The sequence below is a fragment of the Heptranchias perlo genome, chromosome 8 (assembly GCF_035084215.1).
Source record: "Heptranchias perlo isolate sHepPer1 chromosome 8, sHepPer1.hap1, whole genome shotgun sequence".
NCBI classification, from domain to species: Eukaryota; Metazoa; Chordata; class Chondrichthyes; order Hexanchiformes; family Hexanchidae; genus Heptranchias; species Heptranchias perlo.
Genome location: NC_090332.1, coordinates 29,355,175 through 29,382,886, shown reverse-complemented (window position 1 = coordinate 29,382,886; position 27,712 = coordinate 29,355,175).

The following is a 27,712-nucleotide window of genomic DNA, read 5'->3' as shown; positions in this document are numbered from 1 at the left end:
CTAGAACTAGGCATCATAGTCTCAAGGTAAGGGGTCGGCCATTTAGGACCAAGATGAGGAAAAATGTTTTCACTCAGAGGGTTGTGAATCTTCGGAATTCTCTACCCAGAAGGCTGTGGATGCTCAGTCGTTGAGTATATTCAAGACTGAGATCGATAGATTTTTAGACACTAAGGGAGTCAAGGGAATAGGGTGGGAAAGTGGAGTTGAGGTAGAAGATTAGCCCTGATCTTATTGAATGGTGGAGCAGGCTCGAGGAGCCGAATGGCCCACTTCTGCTCCAATTTCTTATGCTCTTATGGAATAAGATTGCCTATTTTCCACCTATTTGTCCAATGTACTGTGGAAAATTTCCACCACAGCATCCCTAATTCTACATTCATTTCTTTAGTACTCTCAGATTCAATCCATATGGTCCTGATACTTGAAGAATGTTCAAGTGTTTCACTTACTTAATAACCAGTTCTTTGCTGACCTCTATTTTCTCCATGAACTTAATCCATTCTCCACCTAACCAGCTATTAGACTGGGAATACTGCCAATATTTGCTATGGTAAAACTGTTGTGGAAAATCACTTTGAATGTACCACTACACTGTTCACTTGCTGTATTATCTCAACTCTGTCATCCTGGATTGAGTTTTTAATATCTGTTACTTTTCTCTCATATATTTTCCAATCTTCCCCCCTCTATGTCATAACTTTTATTTCCCTTTGTGCTTCTCCAACCTCCCTGTTAAACTACTTAGGACTATGCTTGCATCTTTTCTTACTCCAGTACTAAACTTTATTTCCACTGCAGCTTTATCGTCCAGAATATCCTCACCCTTATTCTCTTGACTGCTTTATGATCAGCTGTCCTGAAATCTGGCACATTAATTTTACTACCATTCTAATCTGTACAGCTATAATGAAACTAATGATCACTAATACTCAAAGATTTTCATTATCATGAGCTCACTACAAATTATTGTAGGGTATAAATTCCTCCATGTGCTGATCTTAAAGAATTGGTTAACATATTCAGTAAACGCGCATTGTCTAATGGTACACGTCAAGCTCATGGGGGTAAACATCTGTGTTTAGTTAGCTGCATTTATGGATGGATTATATATTTGACCTGCTTATTATTTTCACTCAAAACGTCTTATTCTATAGTATCTATCCACTAATGATTTTATCACACCAATGTTTGCATTGATTTTTTTTAAGTACAGCCTATTAGATTTTTAATTGGTTTTGCAGCAATATTAGCATTCCAATAAGTTGTTATGTTTTATTTTAGATTTGCTAAAGTATGTACTCAAATGGGTTTTGATTTATTTGTTATATTTTTTGCAAAACTAAGTTGTCAGTACAGTCCCAAAAGGAATGTAATAGGCCAGATTTTAAATCGAGGCTCATCTGCCTCTTCTGGTGGTTCAGATGGATGTTTAAGTGCAAAGAGTTGGAATTCTCTTGATGTCGTGGCCAACATTCATCCTTCAGCCAACAACACTAAAGTAAAACACATAATTGGTCATTTAGGTCATTGTTGTTTGTGGAATCTTTCTATATGTAAAATGCCTGCCACATTTACCTACATAACAGTCACTGCACATTAAGACAATTCATTCTGAATGAAATGCTATGAAACATTTATAAGAGACTTATTAAGGTGCAATATAAATGCAGGTCTTTGTTTTGTTATTCAAGTTTAAAGGTACAATTGTTTTCCTTGTGATTAACTTCTGTGAAGCAAATCTTACTAGTTGGTTGAGAGAAGTACTACTCCAGAGGATCAGCCAAACTGGCAGGAACTTGGTTTACATTGTGAAGAAACTTAATCCGTACCAGTAAATACCAACATACGATGTACATTTTTTCACAATATATGCACTCTACTTCTTGCTGAATATTTAAACAAAACAAAAATACAGTACAATCAAAATTTTGCAAATTTTTTTTTATTAGTCATTCATGGGATGTGGGCATCGCCAGCGTTTATTGCCCATCCCTAATTGCACTTGAGAAGGTGGTGGTGAGCTGCCTTCTTGAACTGCTGCAGTCCATCTGGTGAAGGTACTCCCACAGTGCTGTCAAGTAGGGAGTTCCAGGATTTTGACTCAGCGATGATAAAGGAACAGCAATATATTTCCAAGTCAGGATAGTGTGTGACTTGGAGGGGAACATGCAAGTGGTGGTGTTCCCATGCGTCTGCTGCCCTTGCCCTAGGTGGTAGAGGTCGCAGGTTTGGAAGATGCTGTCGAAGGAGCCTTGACGAGTAGCTGCAGTGCATCCTGTGGATGGTACATACTGCAGCCATGGTGCACTGGTGGTGAAGGGAGTGAATGTTTAAGGTGGTGGGTGGGGTGCCAATCAAGCGGGCTGCATTGTCCTGGATAGTGTCGAGCTTTTTGAGTGTTGTTAGAGCTGCACTCATCCAGGCAAGTGGAGAGTATTCCATCACACTCCTGACTTGTGCCTTGTAGATGGTGGAAAGGCTTTGGGGAGTCAGGAGGTGAGTCACTCGCCACAGAATACCCAGCCTCTGACCTGCTCTTGCAGCCACAGTATTTATGTAGCTGGTCCAGTTAAGTTTCTGGCCAATGGTGACCCCCAGGATGTTGATGGTGGGGGATTCGGTGATAGTAATGCCATTGAATGTCAAAAGGAGGTGGTTAGATTCTCTCTTGTTGGAGATGGTCATTGCCTAGCACTTATCTGGCGTGAATGTTATTTGCCACTTATCAGCCCAAGCCTGGATGTTGTCCGGGTCTTGCTGCATGTGGGCACGGATTGCTTCATTATCTGAGGGATTGTGAATGGAACTGAACACTGTGCAATCATCAGCGAACATCCCCACTTATTCCCACCTTATGATGGAGGGAAGGTCATTGATGAAGCACATGAAGATGGTTGGGCCTAGGACACTGCCCTGAGGAGCTCCTGCAGCAATGTCCTGGGGCTGAGATGATTGGCCTCCAACAACCACTACCATCTTCCTTTGTGCTAGGTACGACTCCAGCCACTGGAGAGTTTTCCCCCTGATTCCCATTGACTTCAATTTTACTAGGTCTCCTTGATGCCAAACTCGATCAAATGCTGCCTTGATGTCAAGGGCAGTCACTCTCACCTCACCTATGGAATTCAACTCTTTTGTCCATGTTTGGACCAAGGCTGTAATGAGGTCTGAAGCCAAGTGATCCTGGCGGAACCCAAACTGAGCATCAGTGAGCAGGTTATTGGTGAATAAGTGCCACGTGATAGCACTGTCGACAACACCTTCCATCACTTTGCTGAGGATTGAGAATAGATTGATGGGGCAGTAATTGGCCAGTTTGCATTTGTCCTTCTTTTTGTGGACAGGACATATCTGGGCAATTTTCCACTTTGTCGGGTAGATGCTGGAACAGCTTGGCTAGAGGCACGGCCAGTTCTGGAGCACAAGCCTTCAGCATTACAGCCAGGATGTTGTCGGGGGCCATAGCCTTTGCTGTATCCAGTGCACTGAGCCATTTCTTGATATCACGTGGAGTGAATCAAATTGGCTGAAAACTGGCTTCTGTGGTGGTGGGGATCTCGGGAGGAGGCCGAGATGGATCATCCACTCAGCACTTCTGGCTGAAGATGGTTGCAAACCCTTCAGCCTTGTCTTTTGCATCAAATGCTGGGCTCTGCCATCACTGAGGATGATGTGGAGATGCCGGTGATGGACTGGGGTGGACAAATGTAAGGAATCTTACAACACCAGGTTATAGTCCAACAGTTTTATTTGAAAATCACAAGCTTTCGGAGGCTTTCTCCTTCGTCAGGTGAAGTGTGGGATTCCTTAAAGGTTACCGCATTTTTAGTCAGAGAACAATGCCTGGTGATTACAGATAATCTTTCCAACTGCCCGTTGTCAAGGCAATCAAAGTGTTCAGACAGAGAGACATTACATACAGGACCACCAAACATACAAACGGCCAGAACAAAAGACAGAGAGAGAGAAACATCCGAAAGGAAGAGAAAGAGAGAGAATGACCCGTTGTATTAAAAACAGATAAACTCTTTTTTTTCCGCTGGTGGGGTTACGTGTAGCGTGACATGAACCCAAGATCCCGGTTGAAGCCGTCCTCATGGGTGCGGAACTTGGCTATCAATTTCTGCTCGACGATTTTCCGCAGCCTTCAACATGTCATCGATGACGACGAACACCTCGCTAAGGCCATCCCCACACCTCCACTACTCGCCTTCAAACAGCCACCCAACCTCAAACAGACCATTGTTCATAGCAAATTACCCAGCTTTCAGGAGAAAAGCGTTCACGACACCACACAACCCTGCCACGGTAACCTCTGCAAGACATGCCAGATCATCGACACAGATACCACCATCACACGAGAGGACACCATCCACCAGGTACATGGTTCATACTCCTGTGACTCGGCCAACGTTGTCTACCTCATACGTTGCAGGAAAGGATGCCCCAGAGCATGATACATTGGCGAAACCATGCAGACACTGCGACAACGGATGAACGGACACCGCGCAACAATCGCCAGACAGGAGGGATCCCTCCCAGTCGGAGAACACTTCAGCAGTCAAGGACATTCAACCACCGATCTTCGGGTAAGCGTTCTCCAAGGCGGCCTTCGAGACACACGACAACGCAAAATTGCCGAGCAGAAATTGATAGCCAAGTTCCGCACCCATGAGGACGGCCTCAACTGGGATCTTGGGTTCATGTCACGATACACGTAACCCCACCAGCAGAAAAAAAAGTTATCTGTTTTTAATACAACGGGTCATTCTCTCTCTTTCTCTTCCTTTCAGATGTTTCTCTCTCTCTCTCTCTCTGTCTTTTGTTCTGGCCGTTTGTATATTCGGTGGTCCTGTATGTAATGTCTCTCTGTCTGAACACTTTGATTGCCTTGACAACGGGCAGTTGGAAAGATTATCTGCAATCACCAGGCATTGTTCTCTGACTATATATGCGGTAACCTTCAAGGAATCCCACACTTCACCTGACGAAGGAGAAAGCCTCCGAAAGCTTGTGATTTTCAAATAAAACTGTTGTACTATAACTTGGTGTTGTAAGATTCCTTACATCACTGAGGATGGTGATGTTCACGAAGCCTCCTCCTCCCGTTAGTTGTTTAATTGTCCACCACCATTCATGACTGGATGTGGCAGTACTGCAGAGCTTTGATCTGATCCCTTGGTTGTAGGATCGCTTAGCTCTGTCAATATCATGCTGCTTCCGCTGTTTAGCATGCATGTAGTCCTGTGTTGTAGCCAGGTTGGCACCTCATTTATAGGTATGAGTGGTGCTGCTCCTGGCATGCTCTTCTATACTACTCATTGAACTGGGGTTGATCCCTTGGCTTGATGGTAATGATAGAGCGAGGGATATGCCAGGCCATGAGGTTACAGATTATGGTGGAATACAGTTTTGCTGCTGCTGATGGCCCACAGCACCTCATGGATGCCCAGTTTTGAGCTTCAAGATCTATTCCGAATCTATCCCATTTAGCACGGTGCTGGTGCCACACATGATAGATGGTGTCCTCATTGTGAAGACAGGACTTCGTCTCCACAAGGACTGTGCGTTGGTTACTCTTACCAATACTGCCATGGACAGATGCATTTGCGACAGATTGGTGAGGACGAGGTCAAGTAGGTTTTTCCCCTCGTGTTGGTTCTCTCACCACTTGCTGAAGGCCCAGTCCAGCAGCTATGTCCTTCAGGATTCAGCCAGCTCAGTCAGTAATGGTGCTACCGAGCCATTCTTGGTGATGGACGTTGAAGTCCCCCACCCAGAGTACGTTCTGTGCCCTTGGTACCCACAGTGCTTCCTCCAAGTGATGCTCAACATGGAGGAGTACTGATTCATCAGCTGAGGGAGGGCAGTAGGTGGTAATCAGCAGGAGGTTTCCTTGCCCATGCTTGACCTGATGCCATGAAATTTCATGGGGTCTTTTTAGAATAAATGTGAACTCTAATCTCAGCAACTACTTGTATTTATATAGCATCTTTAACATTTGAAAATTATCGCAAGGTGCTCCACAGAGGTGTAAGGAAAAATAGAAGCTAAGCCAAAGAAGGAAAGATTATGAGAAGTGACTAAAAACTTGGTTACTTGGTTTTAAGGAAGGTCTTAAAGTAGGAAGGGCATGTGGACAGGCAGAGAGGCTTTGGAAGGTGACTGACGACATGGCTGCCAATGATGGGGCGAAGGGAAAGGTAACTGCTTAAGGGGCCAGAGTGAGAGGAACGGAGAGCTTGGGCAAAGCTGGCAGAGATAGCATGAGGTGAGGCCACAGAGGGATTTAAAATGAGGATGAGAATGTTAAATTTGAGGCGTTGAGGGATCGGGAGCCAATGTAGGTCAGTGAGGGTAGGGCTGATAAGTGAGTGGGACTCAGAGTGGGATGGGATACAGGAACAGAGTTTTGAATGAGCTGAAGTTTATGGAGGGTGGAGGATGGGAGGCCAGCCAGAAAAGCATTGGAATAAACAAGTCTGGAGGAGACAAATGCGTGGATGAAGATTTCAGCAGCAGATGGTCTGAGGTAGAGGTGGAAGTGGAAAGAGGCAGTCTTTGATGGGAAGGAAATAGGGATGTAATCTCAGCTCAGGGTCAAATAGGATGTTGAGGCTGCAAACAGTCTGGTTCAGCCTGAGGCAACGTTGCGATAATGAGACAGTGGAGCGATAATGCACCAGTGTAATATCCCAGAGAATGTTGCTCATGACTTTGATTAGGGCTGTTTCGATGCTGTGGAAGGGTCAGAATCCTGATTGGAGGGATTCAAAAAGGGAGCTGTGGGAGAGATGGGCATGGATTTTGGAGGCAACAACATGTTCAAGGAATTTGGAGAGGAAAGGAGGTTGGAGGTGTGACTGTAGTTTGCAAGGTGGATGTGTGGAAGGTGTTCTTTTGAGGAGGTGGTGATGGTTGTGGTTTTGAAAGGGAGGGCTCAGTGCCTGAGGAGAGGGAATAATTTCCAATGTCAGCTAACATGGGGGCCAGGAAATGAAGTTGGGTGGTCAGCAGTTTAGTGGTAATGGGATTGAGCGAGCAAGATGTGAGTGTTATGGACGAGATGGCGTTGGAAAGGTCATTGGGGGAAATGGAAAAAAGACTAGAGAGAGGTCAAGCTCCATTATGTAAGATCTCAATCCTTGGTCAGACAAACCCCAACTTTCACTAATTTGTAATTGGTATTTCATTACACATGAACCCAAATACCATAATGAAACAGAAACACAAATACAGTTAGACTGGGAGCAAATAAAAATCAAGTGAAGTAAATAAGAGGACAAAGATCAATCCACCCAAATAGCTATTTCTTTTTGTTGGCTATTAATAAAACCTTCCTGGTGGAGAAGAAGCAAATGTTTGTTGTCCTGCAAATTTATTTAAAGGCTTATAAATTCTCATAGAAAAATGGTAACTGTAATAATAGAAAGATAGGTACAGGAACAGGAGTAGAGACCATTCAGCCCCTTGAGCCTGTTCGGCATTCTATTAGATCATGGCTGATCTGTACCTTAACTCCATTTAAGCGCCTTTGCTCCATATCCCTTGACATCCTTACCTAATAAAAATCTATCAATCTCAGTATTGAAAATTTCAGTTGACCCAGCATCCTCAGCCTTTTGGAGCCGTTTTCCAGATTTCCACCAATCTTTGTGTGAAAAAGTGATTACTGATTTCACTCCTAAATGGCCTGGCTCTAATTTTAAGATCATGCCCCCTTGTTCTGTACCCCACCTCCAGAGGTAATAGTTTCTCTGTATCCTCTTTGAGACCAATATATCTTTCCTAAGGCTCGGTGTCCAAAACTGAACACAGTACTCCAGGTGGGGTCTGACCAGGGCCCTTTTAAACTGAAGTATCACTTTCTGACTTTTGTATTCCAACCCCCTTGAGATAAAGGCCAACATTTCATTAGCCTTTTTAATTGCTTTTTGTACCTGTGCACTAACTTTTAGTGATTTGTGTACCTGGACACATAAATCCCTTTGCTCCTCCACAGTTCCTAGTTTCTCACCATTAAGAAAATATTCTGTTTTGTCTTTTTTGGATCCAAAGTGGATGACTTCATACTTCCCCACATTGAACTCCATCTGCCATAGTTTTGCCCACTCATTTAACTACCTATGCCCCTTTGTAACTTCCTGATCCCATCTGCACAATTTAGTGCGCCTCCTAACTTAGTCTCATTTGCAAACTTGGATATACAACTCTCTATACCTTCATCCAAATCATTGATATACGTGATGAAAAGCTGAGGCCCCAGCACACGTCCCTGGGGACCACCATTTGTCACATTCTACCAATCAGAATACAATCCCTTTATCGCTACACTCTGTCTCCTACCTCTCAACCAATTTCCAACCCAAGTCACAAGATTACCTCCAATTCCGTGCACTTTCATTTTTGCCAATAATCTCTTGTACAGAACATTACCAAATGCCTTCTGGAAGTCCATATACACAACATCCATAGACACTCCCTTACGCACCATATTAGTGACCTCCTCAAAAAATTCAACTAGATTAGTCAGACGTGACCTACTCTTCACAAATCCATGCTGACTCTATTTGATCAGTTCATACTTGTCCAAGTGGTTGGTCACTCTGTCCCTGATGAATAATTCCAGTAACTTCCCCACAGTTGATGTTAAACTGATGGGTCTGTAGTTTTGTGGTTTCTCCCGCCCCTCCTTCTTAAATAATAGTGACATTCGCAATTTTACAATCCAAAGGCATAATTCCCAAATCTACAGATCTTTGGAAAATTACTAGCTCATCTGCAATTTACAACCTTTTTTTTTAATACCCTGGGGTGAAATCAGCAAGCCCTGAAGATTTGTTTATCTTAAGGCCCATTATTTTCTCCATTACCATATTTTAAAACATATTAAATCCATTAAGTTCCTCCCTTTGACTTATTTATAGATTCCTTTATACCGCTAGTATTTTGACCTCTTCCTCTACTGTGAAGACAGATACAAAGACATAGCAAATATATCTGTATCTTGACGACTGTTCCTAGGTGAATAGTGAGAGTAGTGTGGCAATGCAATGCAAGTGTTATGGAGAAAAATTAATTCTATCTGTTATCTCTTTAGCGAATATAATTGGCTAAATGAAAGCCAAAGTACCTTTTGCCAATGAATACATTTCAAAGAAAAACATGGACTACAAGAAATAAATTTGATTAAAATCAACATGACTTATAACTGTCCAGATGTCAGCTGTGGCTTAAGGTAGTACTCTCCCCTCTGAGTTAGAAAGTTGTGGGTTTAAGTCTCATTCAAGACCTGAGCACAATATCTAGGCTGACACTTCAGTGCAGTACTGAGTGAGTGCTGCACTGTCGGTGGTACTGTCTTTCAGATGAGATGTTAAACCGAGGCCCCACCCGCCCTCTCAGGTGGATGTAAAATATTCCATGGGACTATTTTGAAGAAGAGCAGGGGAGTTCTTCCTGGTGTTCTGGCCAAATTTATCCCTCAATCAACATCACTAAAACAGATTATCTAGTCATTGTCACAGTGCTGTTTGTGGGACCTTGCTGTGCGCAAATTGGCTGCCGCGTTTCCTACATTACAACAGTGACTACACTTCAAAAGTACTTAATTGGCTGTAAGGCGCTTTGGGAAGTCATGAGATCATGAAAGGCGATATATAAATGTAAGTCTTTTTTTTTAGAAGCAACTCTTACTAGTGGTTAAGAGAACCACTATTATAGTCAGTTGAGTGAGCAGGAACTTAAGAAATTCCATCCATTCCCAGCAGAATGTTTCCTACTAGCCATCCACCAAGGCATTAGTTAGCTTCTGTGTGAGGAAAATAAATATAAATTAGATGTCTAAAGTGGATTTTATTATCCGATGACACTTAAAGGCGTAGGTAGTTTACATTTTCAATTTTACCCAAGCAAAAGTTCCACTGAACGGTCAATTAATGTCAGTTCAAATTGGAATGCTGAGAATGTTCTTCAATTTCATTTTGCATTTCTTAATTACCATAAAATCTGGATTATAAATTGGAATTTAAGCACTTGGTGAAAAGTGATGAAATACATGTGTCCATAATATAGAGAAGTACATATAAAACTCCTGCCAATTACAAATCATAGCTGACATAAAACAAATGATTCCAGATTTTTCCAGAATCAACTGCATTTGCTTTTTAACAGGAGGACTCTGATTATAAGTAGGCGTAGCATTCATGGATTGTTAAGACTTCTTGTTTGTCAGATTGACTCAGTTGGTAACATTCTTGCCTCTGGGTCAAAAGGTTGTGAATTCAAGCTCCAGTCGGGGACTTGAGTACATGATTTAGGTTGACAATTGAATGCAGTACTGAGGGAGAAATGCTGTTCTTCAGATGAGATGTTATGTTATAGTGATATAAAGTGCCTGGTCTGGTATTATTGGTGATGTTACAAATCCCATGGCACTATTTAAGAGTGAGCAGTGAATTCTCCCAGTGGCTTAGCCAACATTCTTCCCTCAAGAACTCTGACAAAAACAGATTAATTGGTTATCCAAGTCATTGTTACATATGGGATCTTGTGGGCAGCACATATTATATTTCAGCATCCAGCTAATGGAGCAACAGTTCGCTGTTACGGTTCCTGGGTCATGCTATTGTTTAACTAGATATTGGGCAGTAAACAATGCACTCTGGAACATAGGGAATGTGAAGCCTGCTTACAGGAGTGACCAGTGACACTGAATCTGAGAAAATAGCTAGTATAAAAATCTGAAAATTGTGACAAACATTAATTTAGTTGCTATCTTTGAAGCTAATATTCTTACTTTATCTCAAGTATTTTTTTAAACTTTTGAATTTTTTCTTAAGCAAAAAGTACATACATATATTTTATGGAGTCACTGTTCAGTTTGTCACAAGCCACTTATAGAGGTATACATTGATGAACTAGGAGAATCAGTACGTTGTGCAGTATGTTGGAAACAGCCTGCTGTTTGGGGATTAGGATCATTTGGTGATAGTCCGTGGGGATTGGTTTGGTTGCTACGCTAACAGCTTTCCCAATATTATGATAGACCTTGTATGGTTTGGGCATTGTCCTTTGTGGCACACTGGGAAGTGGGAGTGTTGCTGGTTTGCAGTGCCCCTCTGACTTTCTTGAGGGGTACTCTGGGTCTGTGTGGAGATGGCTGGGTTGTGTGGGCTTCCAAGAATGAGTACCATAGTGCCAGGTATGTCTTACATTCCAGGCAGAATCCATACATCACAATTTCTAACTGAGATAAGCCCCACAGATGTTTCACCCATATGTTTGGTGGGGAGGTGGGGGGGAATGCGTCATCTTACAGCTAGCAGTGACAGTCGTGCTAGTCTGCTTATTGCATGGGGCGATTCACTTTTTAGTGGGTAAGCCACAAAAGCTCTGAAGAGATTTTGAGGACTGTCATGCAATCTATGGTCTTCCAAATCTTTTCCCAGAATGACTGAAAACCTAACAGGCCACGGACAGCATTAGTGTATTTTTTCCAAAAGATTTTGGGGTTGAAATCTCTCTTCTAATAAAAAAAATGGGAGAATGCCATTTTCTCTCCATAGTAAATCACCTAATGAAGAAATCACATTATCATAAATCACATTTGAAAGTACAAGAGTATCCTATGTTACTAAACCCTGGTGTACCAAATGGCTTGAATGATACCATTGGCTGCCTGCCCAATGATCCTGGCTTGCGGTTTTTCTGAAGGCCTTTCCCATCGGTTTCTCCATTCTCTGCCTCTTTAATTTTAACCCGGAGTGTGTTTTAAAGTCTCTTACAGTCAGCATGTAATCTGCTCTTTCACCAGTAATTTAATTCAAACCCTAAAGAAAAGAACTTGCATTTATATATTGCCTTTCATGTCCTTATGACATCCCAAAGTGATTTACAGCCAATAAAGTACTTTTGAAGTGTAGTCACTGTTGTTTTGTAGGCAAACGTGGCAGTCACTTTATGCACAGCATGGTCTTACGAACAGCAAATGAAATAAATGGCCAGTTAATCTGTTTCAGTGGTGGGTGAGGGATAAATTATGTCCAAGACATCGGGAGAACTCCCCTGCTTTTCTTTGAATAGTTCCCTTGGATCTTTGATGTCCACCTGAATAGGCAGGTGAGGCCTCAGCTTAACATCTCATCCAAAAGACAGCACCTTCAACAATGCAGTATTCCCTCAGTACTGCACTGAAAGAGTGCCATCACTGAGCTAAGGCTCACTTGAACTTCAAACAATGCCTTTAGTGAATTGGAGTACCTGTTGACCATAAGACCAGGTGGTTTCTTTACCAGATCTAACTTCCTTTACAGTCATGCAGATTGAGAGAACCAGAGCAATGACATTTTGAGCATGCTCCTGATTAAAATGAAAGTGCCGGCCAGTGGAGAAACTAGCTGAGGAAGCCCAAGGTAGTGAGACACAAAGGGCTGGCTGTCTGATGACAGTTCCTATGCTTCCAGGTCTACCAAATCTTTACTTTTCTTAATGGGTCCCAGATCTGACCACTTCGATCGAGCAGGACCTGCTGTAACGTGTTCTTGCAATTTCATTAACAGGTCATTAATTATGAATAAATGCAGGTATTTTCCTGTTTTTCGTTAAGAGAAATTTCATTCCCTTTGTACATGATGAAAACTAGACCATTCTAGTAGTATTACAAATAGAGGATGGTAGCCATGTATAAGGCATAATATCCCTTTATTTCACCCTTGTCCAAAAAAATCTGTATTTATCTTAATACTCGGTTTCTCAAAATCTGTCATTTATTTCAAAAAGTACATTTCATCTCACTTTCCAATTTGGATAATAAGACCATACATATGATCTTAAAATTATAAGGCTTTTGAAACCCAAACCTTATATTACCTAATACTATTCCTTGATGTACCTCATTTGCTCTTTTAATTTTTCAGTCTTGGTGGTGCCCTATGCAATGGGCCATTGCTCTTCACGTTGGTTCTCAGTTTTAAAAAAAACCTTTTATGTTGCATTCTAAATTGTTTTAACAGTAGATTTCTATTTGGGGATTACCAAGAGAACAAACTGGTACTACATTGTTACTTACAAGCACCAGTTACTTACATCTTTTCTATAAATAACATACAAGTTCTAAATCTTCACAATTTGGTTACCAATGCTTCACTGGCATCCGTTTACTTACCAGAAGGTTGCCAAAATTCTTATAACAAATTCCCTGAGAGGGAATTCCCACCAATAGTTTTGACCCGACTCACTTTAACCTTCAACTATTCAATTTTTATATATTTCTATCTCCCGTGACACGTTGAAACGTGCCCCAATTGACAGGTCAACTCTTGCTGAGGCTGGATTCAAGTTACAGACAGCATTGACAGATGGGTCGGAAGAGCGTATCATGTCATACAAATGCAGTAACTGAATTACATGCAAGGATCAAATTTGCAGAAGTTTGACAAGTGGAATTGTCAGCTGCTATTTTTACATAACAAAATAACTTTGGATATTTCAAATACTCTTCTGCACGCTATACACCAATTAATTGTTAGATCATTGAATCATAATTTACATACAAATAACACCAAATGAATAGAGCTGGAGAATGTGCAGCCAGCAATTCTGCTGCTTTGAATATGCTGGTCACATCAGCACACTGTAAATATGTTGCAATATGGGAGGACGGTTTGTTCATGCAATTGAATTGGCCATAGACAGCACCAATTTACAGAGTATAAAGTATTCCTTGGAATCATTAGATTTCATATTGCAGCATGATTTTGCTATTTTTATACAAATATGGCCCCAAATCATACTTGTCTCAGCGTTCATGCAGCAACAAATTCAATGCATAACATCACTGAATCAAAATCAGCCTTCCCAAACTGTCTCCAGTGATATTCATGGGAATAGACTGCCTGACACTCGAGGAGTACTTCACTGGCTTGCAGAAATTGGATGTCGGAAAGCAGAGCAGGCGCTGGACCTGCTCCACTCTGGATTCTTCAGCCTAAGCAGCTGCCACCAAAAAAAAGGTATTGATTTTATTTTAACAGATTTTTAAAGGTTGCTGTGGAGACCAGAGAAGCAGGAGTGCTCCCCCGACTGCACAGTATCCCGACTGACATCCCCCCCACCCCCAACAACCTCCCGAGATTTACTTTTGGGCCACTGTCGGTGAGGCAAGTGGCCTGATAGTCATTTTCAACAGGTGCTGGAATTTGCCCAATTAATATTAATGAGATTTGAGGCCCAATTTCAGGCTGGCCTCATGCCTCCTTGGTTCAGGTGAGTGTTGCTGCCGCATCGCCACCTTTGGGTCTGAAACTGTTGCCGACGAATTTCGACCCCTTTCTCCTTCTGTAAGTCTCTCCTGTCTACTGCCTTTCCTCTCTTTTTTATGTTTCCCAATGTCTCTGAATGGCAATCATATATATTCCTTTACTTGTACTCAGTTTCTATGTCTTATCTTTGTTAAAACTCAGTATACGCAGCTGGATGGGAGTCAGGATGTACCAGTTCAAAAATGCTTACTAGTAGCAGGTGGAGACAGGAGGTCTCACCATGCAATTGAGAGAAAAACTATAGCGTTGGAGCTGAAGTGGGAGGGAATCTGTGGTCTTTGGCCAGGGCCTGGTATGGGGGCAAAGATGTGAGAAACTCCCATTGACAGTCAAATTCAGGAGCCTCTTCCAACACCAGAAAGTTCACCGTGGTCAGCAACAAAGCTGAGAGGTGTCAAATCGCTGATATTCGGGCCGTGTTTTTCAGTTAATGGGACATTTGAACCAATCAGCATTATATGCTTAACAGATAGTGGCTTGTGATACATTGGTCTGGAAATTCCTGTGCACCCCCCCTCCTCCGCTGACATAAGAGCAGCAGAGCGCAACTCCCCCACGCAAGAGCAGAGACCCTGGGGGGAATTTTAGCCCCAAGAACGGGTGGGTCGGAGGCGGGTGGATAGTTAAAATAATTGATTTTTCGAGTGTGGCTGCAACCCGGCTCCAACGTGCCCCCTTCCGGGTTTAACGGAGCCTGTTTGGATGCGTGCGAGTAACCTAATCGCCGCAGTCAGAGCCCTAATTAGTTCAGGTGGGCGGGTAGTTATCGCAGCAATTAATGTTCTTATGAGATGTTAATTAGGTCCTTTTAAATTGAATTTTACTGACCTTTAAGTTCAACGCCTCCAGCACGGGTTCCCCGAGACTCATGAATCTCACCAGTGGAAAGAAGGCATGAAAGGCCAGGTCATGAGATAAGTGCCTTTATTGCACTGCTTGTGGGCCAGGAGCAACAGGAGTGTTTCCTCCAGGCCAAACAAGCGTACCTGCCACGATCGGACCTCTGCGATTAGCCAAACCTCCCTCAATGTCCAAAAGCCCTCCATGTCCAAGACCCCGCCCCCACCCCGGTATCTGAGACCCCCTCTGAAGTCCAAGACCACCCTCCCCACCCCGGCGTCCGGCGTCTCACCTCCCCGACGACCTCCGGCGTCTCACCTCCCCGACGACCTCCGGCGTCTCACCTCCCCGACGACCTCCGGCTTCTCACCTCCCCGACGACCTCCGGCTTCTCACCTCCTGACGATCTCCGACTTCTCCTGACCCCCCACTATCAACCCCCCACCCAACCACCAAAGATTCTGATCTCTCCCCGACTCCCCCATCCAACCCCCAAAGATCCCGATCTCTCCCCGAACAATGCCCCCCCCACCCAATCTCCGACTTACCTTTCATCTGCTCCCTAGCTGCCTCTCGCCTGTCAATCAAGCTGGCTATCAGGCGGGAAAACTTTTGAAAAATTTTAAAGCAGATTCCTACCATTAAATTCAGTAGGAAATGCAGGAAATCCATACTTCCCGATTTCCCGTCTGCAAAACCCCATCCCCTTGCACTCTTCCTGGCACCAAGTGAAAATTCAGTCCTCTGTCTCAAGTTCCGGGAACAGGTATATTTGTATAGCTGCAGCAAGACTGCCGCACATGCAAGGGCACATCAGTAGCCGCCACACCTACTGGAGCTGATCTGCATCGTCTAAAAGTACAGCAGAGTCCACTGGAGGCCCAAATGGGCTGAAGAATATCTCAACTAAACACTCCAACCAGAGAAGGAACTGATTACCTTAGTCTAGTGATGGTTTGGGGCTTTTAGATGGCCTCAAAGGAACTCACGCCAGGTCTCAAATGGCTCAAGTTCTACTGAATTTTTCAAGGGCGTAAAGGGAGGAATTTTCCAAGATATCTGGGGAACTCCCCTGACACGCCCGGGGGGAGGGAGTTAGTTGGTGAAAGATCTGTCCAGAGGCCCCCTACCAGAATTTCACCTTCCAGTCCAAAAGGGGCGGAATCTCATTAGAGCCGGGATCTGGCCCATATTCCAGGCCCCTCCCAGGCCTAAATGTGACTTATACCCTCTCCAGTCCCAGGAATTTCCGATCCTTTTTTTTTGTCAATAGGATGTTTGAGCCCATTGGCATTTTTTGCCCTATAGGCATTTCCCATGCTCTTCATACATTTTTTGCCTTATGGCTGTGTGCCAGGTACAAAAGTTTTAATTATATAGACAGAGGTTCAGAACAAATGAGTACACAATCTCTGCTATCCAGATCAGCAGTTGTCATTTCTTATATATTCATTCAGCATTAAACAGCTGCCTGAGAAATTACAAACATATGGTATACCATGCATCAACATTCCCAAGCTAACTTATGATAAGGTGAAAAGCTATAGAGGGTGAAATTCAACTTCACCAGTGGCAAAAAATGGGCTGTAGTAGACTGGCCCAATTTTCCAGGAAAAATCTGATGGGGTGGATAACGAGTGGCCGATCCCCTACCTATCATTTTGCACTCCAGCTGAAGTTTAATTTGACCCCCATAGAGTGCAGCAAGTGTTGAAAAGGGCTGCATCACCCTGGAAGGGAGCAAGTTGAATGATAAACTAGAAGGGTCATTTTAACTTAACCTAACCGGCGAGAAACTGATGGGGTCGGATCGGCCTCCTGTTTTAACTTTCCATTGAACATTTCCCTACATTACAACAGTGACTACACTTCAAAAGTACTTAATTGGCTGTAAAATGCTTTGGGACATCCTAAAGTTGAGAAAGGTGCTATTTAAATGCAAGTTCTTACTTTCTTTCTTTAAGAGTTAGGTTAAAATTACCCCCTAATAGACCTGGATTTTAACTATCAGCTGGTTTCTAGCAAGAAACCACTCTGGCAAGTTAATTTCCCGTCCACCTGTAGCAGAATGAGACCCGGCTGATTTTAACGGCTGGGTCTCATTTAAATCCTGCAGCAAAGCAGCAGAAAGTGGCATATCAACACAAGGTAGGTGGCGAGATTGGGTTCTGGGGGCATCTCATGGGGTCTCACATTCAGAAAGTTGGGGGGGGGGGAATCTGGTGCAGGGGATGCCTAAGCTTTCCTTATGAGACCCAGAAAGAAAAATACTTACCTTTTTCAGCCTCTTGTGTCCCAGGATGGCCTGGTGGGAAAGCTACAGTGGCTTCCCTGTTCAGGCCTGAGCTAAGGTTGGGCCCTGATGATGTCATCGGGACCCAACATGTATGTGTAAAGAAGGACCACACTGGCTTTGGTCAGATTTCCTTGCCGCCTGCTCAGGAGAACAGGTTAAAATCATAGACAGTGAGATCCTGGTGGCTCCAAGGTGAGTAAGTAACTCATGACATTGAAACTTTTTACCCGCCCTGTTTCCTCCATGGGTAGGGTTAAAATTGCCCTCGCAGTTGTTAGAACCGCCTGAAAAATTTCTTACACAGTCACTCTGCTAATCCAGAATCTCTCTCTCTGGTGCAGCACAATCATGTACGCATAGTAAATGATTACAAAATCGTCCAATGTCTTGATATACATTAAGACTTACCACACCGTTAAAAGTGTGCTTAGACTTAAAAAAACTTGATGTACCTTTTTTTGGCAAGATTAGTTCATATCCATCAGGTCAGTGCAGGAACTTCACGCCATTCCATTCATTTGAACGGTGAGTCAGCATATGAGATGTCGTTCTCGCGGCGTTTACAGAGGAGGAGGGCATCTGGTACAGCAACTTCCGGATTTCAGCGATTAACTGCGCATGTGTGGTCGCTGTACCAGATGCACAGAAATAACGGTGAGCCCTGTTAGCCTCACATTATTTTCCAAAAATCCGGCCCAATATTTTTTAAATAAGGAAAAATAAAGATGTCTGGCAAAACTTCCTTGGAAGACAACACAACCACTTTAATACTGTCACAGAACATTATATGTTGCATGCAGTATATATTGTGGGTGGTTAACCACAGGCCCTAAACCAAATTTTGTAGATTTTAAACAGAACAATGTTTGACACGATCTGTAATCTTGTTTTCTAAAGACCACTGGAATTCTGTCAGCCATACCTTTTCACTTTAGTAAATTATGACATTCCTGCTAGGAGGAAGCCATTCCAATACACACAACACTTATGTCACTTACAAATAGCATAACGTATGAATGCAAATACAATTCCTTTTTCTCAGTTCAAATAATGCGTCCTTGAGAATGCTTTGGGAAAAATGCATACATTATTTTGAACTAATATCAGTCTGTTCAGTATAAGAACCAGTAATCAGATCTGTAAAAATTTGTATTAGTAACTAGGTGCATTAAAAAAAAAGCAACTGTTTTCCAAGAATTATGTGAATTAACTTCAGAGTGGTCATCACAGAAAAGTGTTTGAAAAACAAAGGTGATGAAATACAACTTCGGCAGGGGCTCAAAATGGGTGGCAGTGAATCGGCTGCTCGTTATACACCCTGCTTGATTTTCCTTAAAAGATACTGAGTGGGGTGTAGAACAGGCCTCCAATTTGCTATTGCTTATTTGCATCCCTGCCAAAGTTGAATTTTATTCCCAAAATGTCTATATTTAGGGGGTAGATTTTCCCCCGATGCAAACTTCAGGTGGCCAGCCGGTAGAGCGCGCCAGTCAGCCATCTGATAATCCCGGTGGAACACCCAGCCCATTTTGAGGGCAGGCCCTCATTAACATTCGACTGGTGGGTTGCATGTGGAAAATGAGCGCACCGAGGTAGCCCACTGGCTCCGGGCCATCGCAGTATCTGGTGGCGCAGGCGGGCTCTGGGTCCGAAGAAGCTCGGTCCATGTTGGGGATCCGATCTCGGGAGGGAGGAAATCCAGTGCGGCAGAGCTCCAAGCTGGATTTGTGGACCCCAGAGGAGTACTCCTGCTTCTCCCAACACCACCAAAATACAGTAAAACTTACCTTTGAACTCCTCTTTGGCTGGACCACCAGCTGATACTCGGCGGAGTGTGGGCGCACGCTTCTGCCCAGAATTGTCCCAAAATGGCAAACGGGGTCCAATGTATATCATAGGATCACTATTTGTACAGTAAAAGGGCTTACGACGTGTGCTCCAGCCGCCCAGAGATAATAAAGTGGTGGAACAGGCTCGAGAGGCTGAATGGCCTACTCCTGTTCCTATGTTTCTAAAAAGCAAAATATTGTGTCTGCATTCCCAGCTTCAAGTTAACGTTTTCCAGCAACTGCCACCCCAAACCTCAGAATTTTCGCTTCAGTCATATGACAGATACCTGCCTTCGATGTGGTAGAACGATCTACACAGGGCAGAACTGCAACATGCTGGCCACCAAAGTATTTCCCAATAGATAGTTTTAGACGTCAAGTCACTGACTGTGTGATAACATTAATTTATCTCTGCTCTGTTCTTTATGTAACTTCTCCCACTAATGAAACATTATGTCAACTAATTAAGTGGCAAAGCACAGCAGTGTACTGCAAGCACTGGAAAAAACAAAGGAATTTGTGATCCTCATGCCTACTGTCTCAGATGAATAAGGTCAGTGACTTTGAAACAGGAGGCAAAAAAGGGAAGTGGGGAGTGCTATTCCAAAAAAGGAATAAACTTATTTTTTAACATTTTGCAGCATGACCTAAGTGGGTGTAGTGTCATGTTATTCCTGGCACTGCTGCGCTTCTCATCCATTTTCTAGCCTTGTCTCTCGAAGTAGTTATCAGTATGTACTGTGTGGAACCTTTTTATTCTAATTCCATTTGTCTGAGAAAGCTCAACTGCTTTTCATCAAGCACCAATAAAATATTTAGAGTGCATTGCTTACCATTAAGAGTGATCCTGGATGATATCTCCAATAAAGTAAAAAAAAACACTGCTGGCACTTAGTCAGAGAGCCAGACATTCCATTGAGTCAGTCACCATAAGAAACTATCTGTGCTCTTTCAGTTCATAACATTGGACATCTGCCTATCAGGCAGAGTACAATAAAACCATGTGCACATTTTTCTGCAGCAAGTAATATAAACATTCAATACAAGGTGTGCAACACAAAATTTTGCTGTTTTTTTTCTTATACAATATGCACACTGGTAAGTCTTGAGGGCTGATTTTAATTCCCTCCGCCAGGCAGAAACTAAGCAGTAACGGAGTTAAAATCGTAGTGGTGAAATTAATGCCTCGCTTCCTATCTGCCACTATATTCTCTCCCGTGTTGTCATGGGTGGCCGAGGCACCTGCCTGAATCATAAATTCATGCAAATCGGGGTCCAAAGGCATACATAGGACCTCAACGGTATTTTAATGGCCTACTGGGCAGAGCACCATGAGTGCTCCTCCAGGCTCCCCAGACTGCCCCCCCCCCCCCACCCTCCACCTTCGACGATCACAAACCCTCCTAACCTTTCTTCCCAGCCGGGTCAGCTCCAGGCCGGCCAGTATTTTGCCGACCCCAGAGCCTGCAAGCTGCTTCAGGATGCCCATTTTGGGGGGGGGGGGGGTGCAGCTCGTCGCATTTATGTTAAATGCCCTCAAAATCTACCAACCAGCTGCCAGGAAGTTAAAATTAACCCTTTGATCTTTTAGACATTAGGAATTAAAAAATCTTCCTTTTGTAAAATTCTGTTCTCAGTGGACTTTAGAGTATGCTGGCAGTTTTGATCCTAACTTCAAAATTATAATTTGGAGAGAATTTAATTTCAGTGGAGGACAGCCACAAGTTCCCAGCACTGAGTACTATTGGACCGTGTAGGATTTTGAAAGATGGGTGTTCACTAGTGCCCTAGCATCTAGAATTAGATTAAAACTAGGAGGAGGGAGTGGAGTGCAGGAGTACTGTTCTTTTATCTCTAGGATATGGATATGAATTCAATCCAGACTGATAGGATGAACGTTTCCTGTCCCTGATGGGTATTAGAGTCTTGTGGGCAATCTCAACTCAGACTCCTAGAGGCACACTGAAACCTAATATGACACTACACTGAATTAGTGTGAAGAGAAAAATAGCAGACTTGCCATTGTTTGTGTCAAGTTTCACCTCCCAATTAACACCAAACTGCACCTTTCAATACTGGTATGAGTCAGCATTAGATGCTCACTGCCAGTGGAGTAATGTAAATTGAGCCAACTATTGGGGCAAAGATCCATAGTAGTTACAACACAGATCGAGGCCGTTTGGCCCATTGGGACTGAATTCCCACAGGCATCCCACCGGTAATTATCAATCTCAAGCTGGAAATACCTTGCAATTCAGGCTCTCAGATTTTAATGTTTTGAGGGCACAGTGAGAGTGTGCAGAGACTCAAAATATTTGAATAAACCCTGAAAAAGTTTACAAAGTGCTAAGGAAGGACCTGGGAGACATTAATCCTGAGCTCCTCTTTGAAACATGTGTGAGCCTCATGAATAAATTCAAATAGGGGTTAAGTAATGCCATTACGATGCGGATGCCATTTTCCATCCTCACCGCCTAACTATCACCATTTTCTGCTCCTGAGACAGTTATTTTGAATGCTATTTAAAGGGATCCTCAGCTGTTCTCAAGTAAAACTGTATAGAACTTTTGGAGACATTTTTCTTCAGCAGCTTGTGTCTTTTGACCCGAAAGGATTTGAAAGTGCTTGTAATCTGTAGTCCATGCTTGAATTAAGCAGATGACTGATGCCTTGTTTACTAGAGAAAATACATTCATCGTTTTCCCCATGTACATCCAGAAGCAGCAGGACAGGGCTCTGGGATTCGCAGATTTCAGGATTCCCCATGTCCACAGCATCAATGGCTGCACCAATATCACCCTGCAGGGTCCTTCACACATGACTGCCTTCCACTCCATTCATGATCAGCAGTGTATCATGCAGATCCATGCCCGCTTTCCTAGCATCTGCCATGATGCTTTTACATTGTATTAATCGTCCATCCCTCTACTCATTTCCCTCCAGCACCACTATCCTGTTCCCCTCAAGCTCAAGCTGCTGGCCTTGGCCTCCCCACACTCTCTGCGATCAAGCCCAAACCCCAGACCACCCACTCTGTCCTAACCCCAAACCCAGGCTTCAGCCCTCGTTTTCACAGTTAAATAGCAAAATCTACAGCAATTGGGGAATCAAGGAATAGAGTTAGTTGGGTGTACCGTACATGGACTTTAGGAAAGCCTTTGACAAGGTACCACATGGGAGATTACTGGAGAAAATTAAGGAATGCAGAATTAGGGGGAGGATAGAAAAACAGATTAAAAACTGATTAAAAGGGAGAAAACAGAGTGTAGGAATTAAGGACAGTTTTTCAGAGTGGTTAGAAGTGGGTAGTGGTGTCTCTTTCATTGTTCAGTTCTGAGGCCACTTCTGTTCACTGTGTACATCAATGATTTGGATATAGGCCTAGAGAAAACAGTTTTGAAATTTGCAGAAGGTACCAAAATCGAAGGTATAGTTAATTCTTTAGAAGGCCAAAGGAAACTGCAAAGGGACATTGATAAGATGGGGAATGGGCTAAAAAGTGGCAGATGGAATTCATTGTCAATAGGTGTAAGGTGATGCATTTTGATTTCTAAAAAATAAGAGCAGTAATTATACTCTGAATGGAATTAGCCTTGGTGTTGTGAAAGAGCAGGGGAACTTGAAGGTACAGATTCACAGAGCATTAAAGACAGCCCCTCAGGTTGATAAGGCTGTGAAAAAAAAGCTAATAGAATTCTAGGTTTTATCTCACAAGGTATAGAATATAAAAGCCAAGAGGTAATGAGGAGCCTATATAAAACCTTAATAAGGCCTCAGTTAGAGTACTGTGTGCAGTACTGGGCTCCATGCTTTAGGAAGGATATTGAAGCTTTAGAGAGGGTAGAATGCAGATTCACTAGATGGTGCCTGGTATGAGGAAATACAAATACAAAAAAAACTTGAAAATTGGGTCTACTGTTGTTAGAACAGCGCAGATTACGGGGTGATATAATAGAAGTCTTTAAAATGATGAAAGGATGGGGCAGGGTAGATAGAAGCAGATTGTTTCCAGTAGTTGAGGGGTCAAGAACAAGGGACCATAGAGACAAGATTAGATGTAAGAGATTTAGAACAGAGGATAGGAGAAACTTCTTCACACAGAGACTTGTGAGGCTGTGGAATTTCATAGAATCATAGAATGGTTACAGCACAAAAAGAGGCCATTCGGCCCATTGAGCCCATGCCAGCGCTGTGTAAGAGCAATCCAGTTAGTCTCATTCCCCCGCTCTTTCCCCGTAGCCACGATTGAATCTGCTTCCACCACCCTTTCAGGCAGCGCATTCCAGATCATAACTACTCGCTGCGTAAAAAAAGTGTTTCCTCATGTCGCCTTTGGTTCTTTTGCTAATCACCTTAAATCTGTGTCCTCTGGTTGTCGATGCTTCCGGCAATGGGAACAGTTTCTCTTTATTTAATTTGTCGCAGAAATCACTCACCCAAGGCCGCCGTTCATCAATGGCGTCCTCTCCGACCACCGGCGAATCGACGGAGTAAGTTCACGAATGCACACGTGCGCGGTAAAACCCTGAAATCGTGAACTTGCTCCCATTGGTTTGCCGGCAGTTTGACAGTTCCGAATTAAAGGGACATGGTACGCTAAAATCATGGAATGTAAAAATATGCATATACGGGTAAGGTAGCATAGTGGTTATGTTACTGGACTAGTAATCCAGAGGCCTGAACTAATAATCCGGAGTCATGAGTTCAAATCCCGCCACGGCAGCTGGGGAATTTAAATTCAATTAATTAAATAAAATCTGGAATTAAAAAACTAGTATTAGTAATGGTAGCCATGAAACTACCGGATTGTCGTAAAAACCCATCTGGTTCACTAATGCCCTTCAGGGAAGGAAACCTGCCGTCCTTACCCAGTCTGGCCTATATGTGACTCCAGACCCACAGCAATGTGGTTGATTCTTAAGTGCCCTCTGAAATGGCTTAGCAAGCCACTCAGTTGTACAATCTCACTAAAAAAAAGTCATAAGAATAAAACCGGACGGACCACCCGGCATCAGACCACTAGGCACTGGACACGACAAAGGCAAACCAAGCCCAGTCGACCCTGCAAAGTCCTCCTCATGAACATCTGGGGACTTGTGCCAAAATTGGGAGAGCTGTCCCACAGACTAGTCAAGCAACAGCCTGACATAGCCATACTCACAGAATCATACCTTTCAGCCAATGTCCCAGACTCTTCCATCACCATCCTTGGGTATGTCCTGTCCCACTGGCAGGACAGACCCACCAGAGCTGGCGGTAGTGACATACAGTCAGGAGGGAGTGGCCCTGGGAGTCCTCAACATTGACTCCGGACCCCATGAAATCTCATGGCATCAGGTCAAGCATGGGTAAGGAAACATCCTGCTGATTACCACCGACCGGCCTCCTTCAGCTGATGAATCAGTCCTCCTCCATGTTGAGCACCACTTGGAGGAAGCACTGAGGGTAGCCGGGGCACAGAATGTACTCTGGGTGGGGGACTTCAATGTCCATCATCAAGAGTGGCTCGGTAGCACCATTACTGACCGAGCTGGCCGAGTCCTGAAGGACATAGCTGCCAGACTGGGCCTGCGGCAGGTGGTGAGCGAACCAACACGAGGGAAAAACCTACTTGACCTCGTCCTCACCAATCTACCTATCACAGATGCATCTGTCCATGACAGTATTGGTAGGAGTGACCACCGCACAGTCCTCATGGAGACGAAGTCCCGTCTTTGCACTGAGGACATCATCCAATGTGTTGTGTGGCACTATCACCGTGCTAAATAGGATAGATTCAGAACAGATCTAGCAGCTCAAAACTGGGCATCCATGAGGTGCTGTGGGCCATCAGCAGCAGCAGAATTGTATTCCAGCACAATCTGTAACCTCATGGCCTGGCATATCCCTCGCTCTATCATTACCATCAAGCCAAGGGATCAACCCCAGTTCAATGAGTAGTATAGAAGAGCATGCCAGGAGCAGCACCAGTCATACCTATAAATGAGGTGCCAACCTGGCTACAACACAGGACTACATGCATGCTAAACAGCGGAAGCAGCATGATATAGACAGAGCTAAGCGATCCTACAACCAAGGGATCAGATCAAAGCTCTGCAGTCCTGCCACATCCAGTCGTGAATGGTGGTGGACAATTAAACAACTAATGGGAGGAGGAGTCTCTGTAAACATCCCCATTCTCAATGATGGCAGAGTCCAGCACATAAGTGCAAAAGACAAGGCTGAAGCATTTGCAACCATCTTCAGCCAGAAGTGCCGAGTGGATGATCCATCTCGGCCTCCTCCCGATATCCCCACCATCACAAAAGCCAGTCTTCAGCCAATTCGATTCACTCCACGTGATAACAACAAACAGCTGAGTGCACTGGATACAGCAAAGGCTATGGGTCCCGACAACATCCTGGCTGTAGTGCTGAAGACTTGTGCTCCAGAACTAGCCACGCCTCTAGCTAAACTGTTCCAGTACAGCTACAACACTGGCATCTACCCGACAATGTGGAAAATTGCCCAGGTATGTCCTGTCCACAAAAAGTAGGACAAATCCAATCCGGCCAATTACCGCCCCATCAGTCTACTCTCAATCATCAGCAAAGTGATGGAAGGTGTCGTCGACAGTGCTATCAAGCGACACTTACTCACCAATAACCTGCTCACCGATGCTCAGTTTGGGTTCCGCCAGGACCACTCGGCTCCAGAACCCGTTACAGCTTTGGTCCAAACATGGACAAAAGAGCTGAATTCCAGAGGTGAGGTGAGAGTGACTGCCCTTGACATCAAGGCAGCATTTGACCAAGTGTGGCAGCATTTGACCAAGTGTGGCACCAAGGAGCCCTAGTAAAATTGAAGTCAATGGGAATCAGGGGGAAAACTCTCCAGTGGCTGAAGTCATACCCAGCACAAAGGAAGATGGTAGTGGTTGTTGGAGGCCAATCATCTCAGCCCCAGGACATTGCTGCAGGAGTTCCCCAGGGCAGTGTCCTAGGCCCAACGATCTTCAGCTGCTTCATCAATGACCTTCCTGCCATTATGAGGTCAGAAATGGGGATGTTTGCTGATGATTGCACAGTATTCAGTTCCATTCGCAACCCCTCAGATAATTAAGCAGTCCGTGCTCTCATGCAGCAAGACCAGGACAACATCCAGGCTTGGGCTGATAACTGGCAAGTAACATTCGTGCCAAACAAGTGCCAGGCAATGACCATCTCCAACAAGAGTCTAACCATCTCCCCTTGACATTCATAGCATTACCATCACCGAATCCCCCACCATCAACATCCTGGAGGTCACCATTGACCATAAACTTAACCAGATCAGCCATATAAATACTGTGGCTACAAGAGCAGGTCAGAGGCTGGGTATTCTGCGGCGAGTGACTCACCTCCTGACTCCCCAAAGCCTTTCCACCATCTACAAGGCACAAGTCAGGAGTGTGATGGAATACTCTCCACTTGCCTGCAGCTCCAACAACACTCAAGAAGCTCGACACCATCCAGGACAAAGCAGCCTGCTTGATTGGCACCTCACCCACCACCATAAACATTCACTCCTTTCACCACTGGCGCACTGTGGCTGCAGTGTGTACCATCCACAGGATGCACTGCAGCAACTCGCCAAGGCTTCTTCAACAGCACCTCCCAAACCCACGACCTCTACCACCTGGAAGGACAAGGGCAGCAGGCACATGGGAACAACACCACCTGCACGTTCCCCTCCAAGTCACACACCATCCCGACTTGGAAATATATCGCGGTTCCTTCATCGTCGCTGGGTCAAAATCCTGGAACTCGCTACCTAACAGCACTGTGGGAGAACCTTCACCACACGGACTGCAGTGGTTCAAGAAGGTGGCTCACCACCACCTTCTCAAGGACAATTAGGCCTCACCAGTGACCCCCACATCCCATAAACGAATAAAAAAAAAATTAAACATTAGTAAACTTACTCATCTTCCGAACTGGGACGAAGATTCTTACGCCACCAAAAGGTACGCTGGAAACACCAGCCCTACACTACTTTTTAAAAGCGTGGTGACTGTTAATGACTGCGAAACAACAAAAAATTAAATTTTACAAATGTGGAGTGTCAAATTACGCTTATTTTAATGTTTTTTGATCATTTTACTTTTAACTTCTGTAAGTTTCATGAAATTAAATCATTTGCTTTTTATTATAAGATTTATGTTAAATTTTTATTTAAACCAACATGTAGAAGTTTACTTTAAATGAATGATTTGTACTTGCCTGCTTGTGGGCGTGACCTCTCTTCTTGACAGATTCTGTGGGCGTGGCTTCCATTCCCACAGTCTGTATCGAAAGGAAGGAACTTGCGCTGCAATCACATCACTGAACTGAAAAAAAATTGAAAAGGGAGCAAGTGGACGTCGGAGACCACGAGGTAAGTTTTCTCGTAGTCTTTGTCTGCAG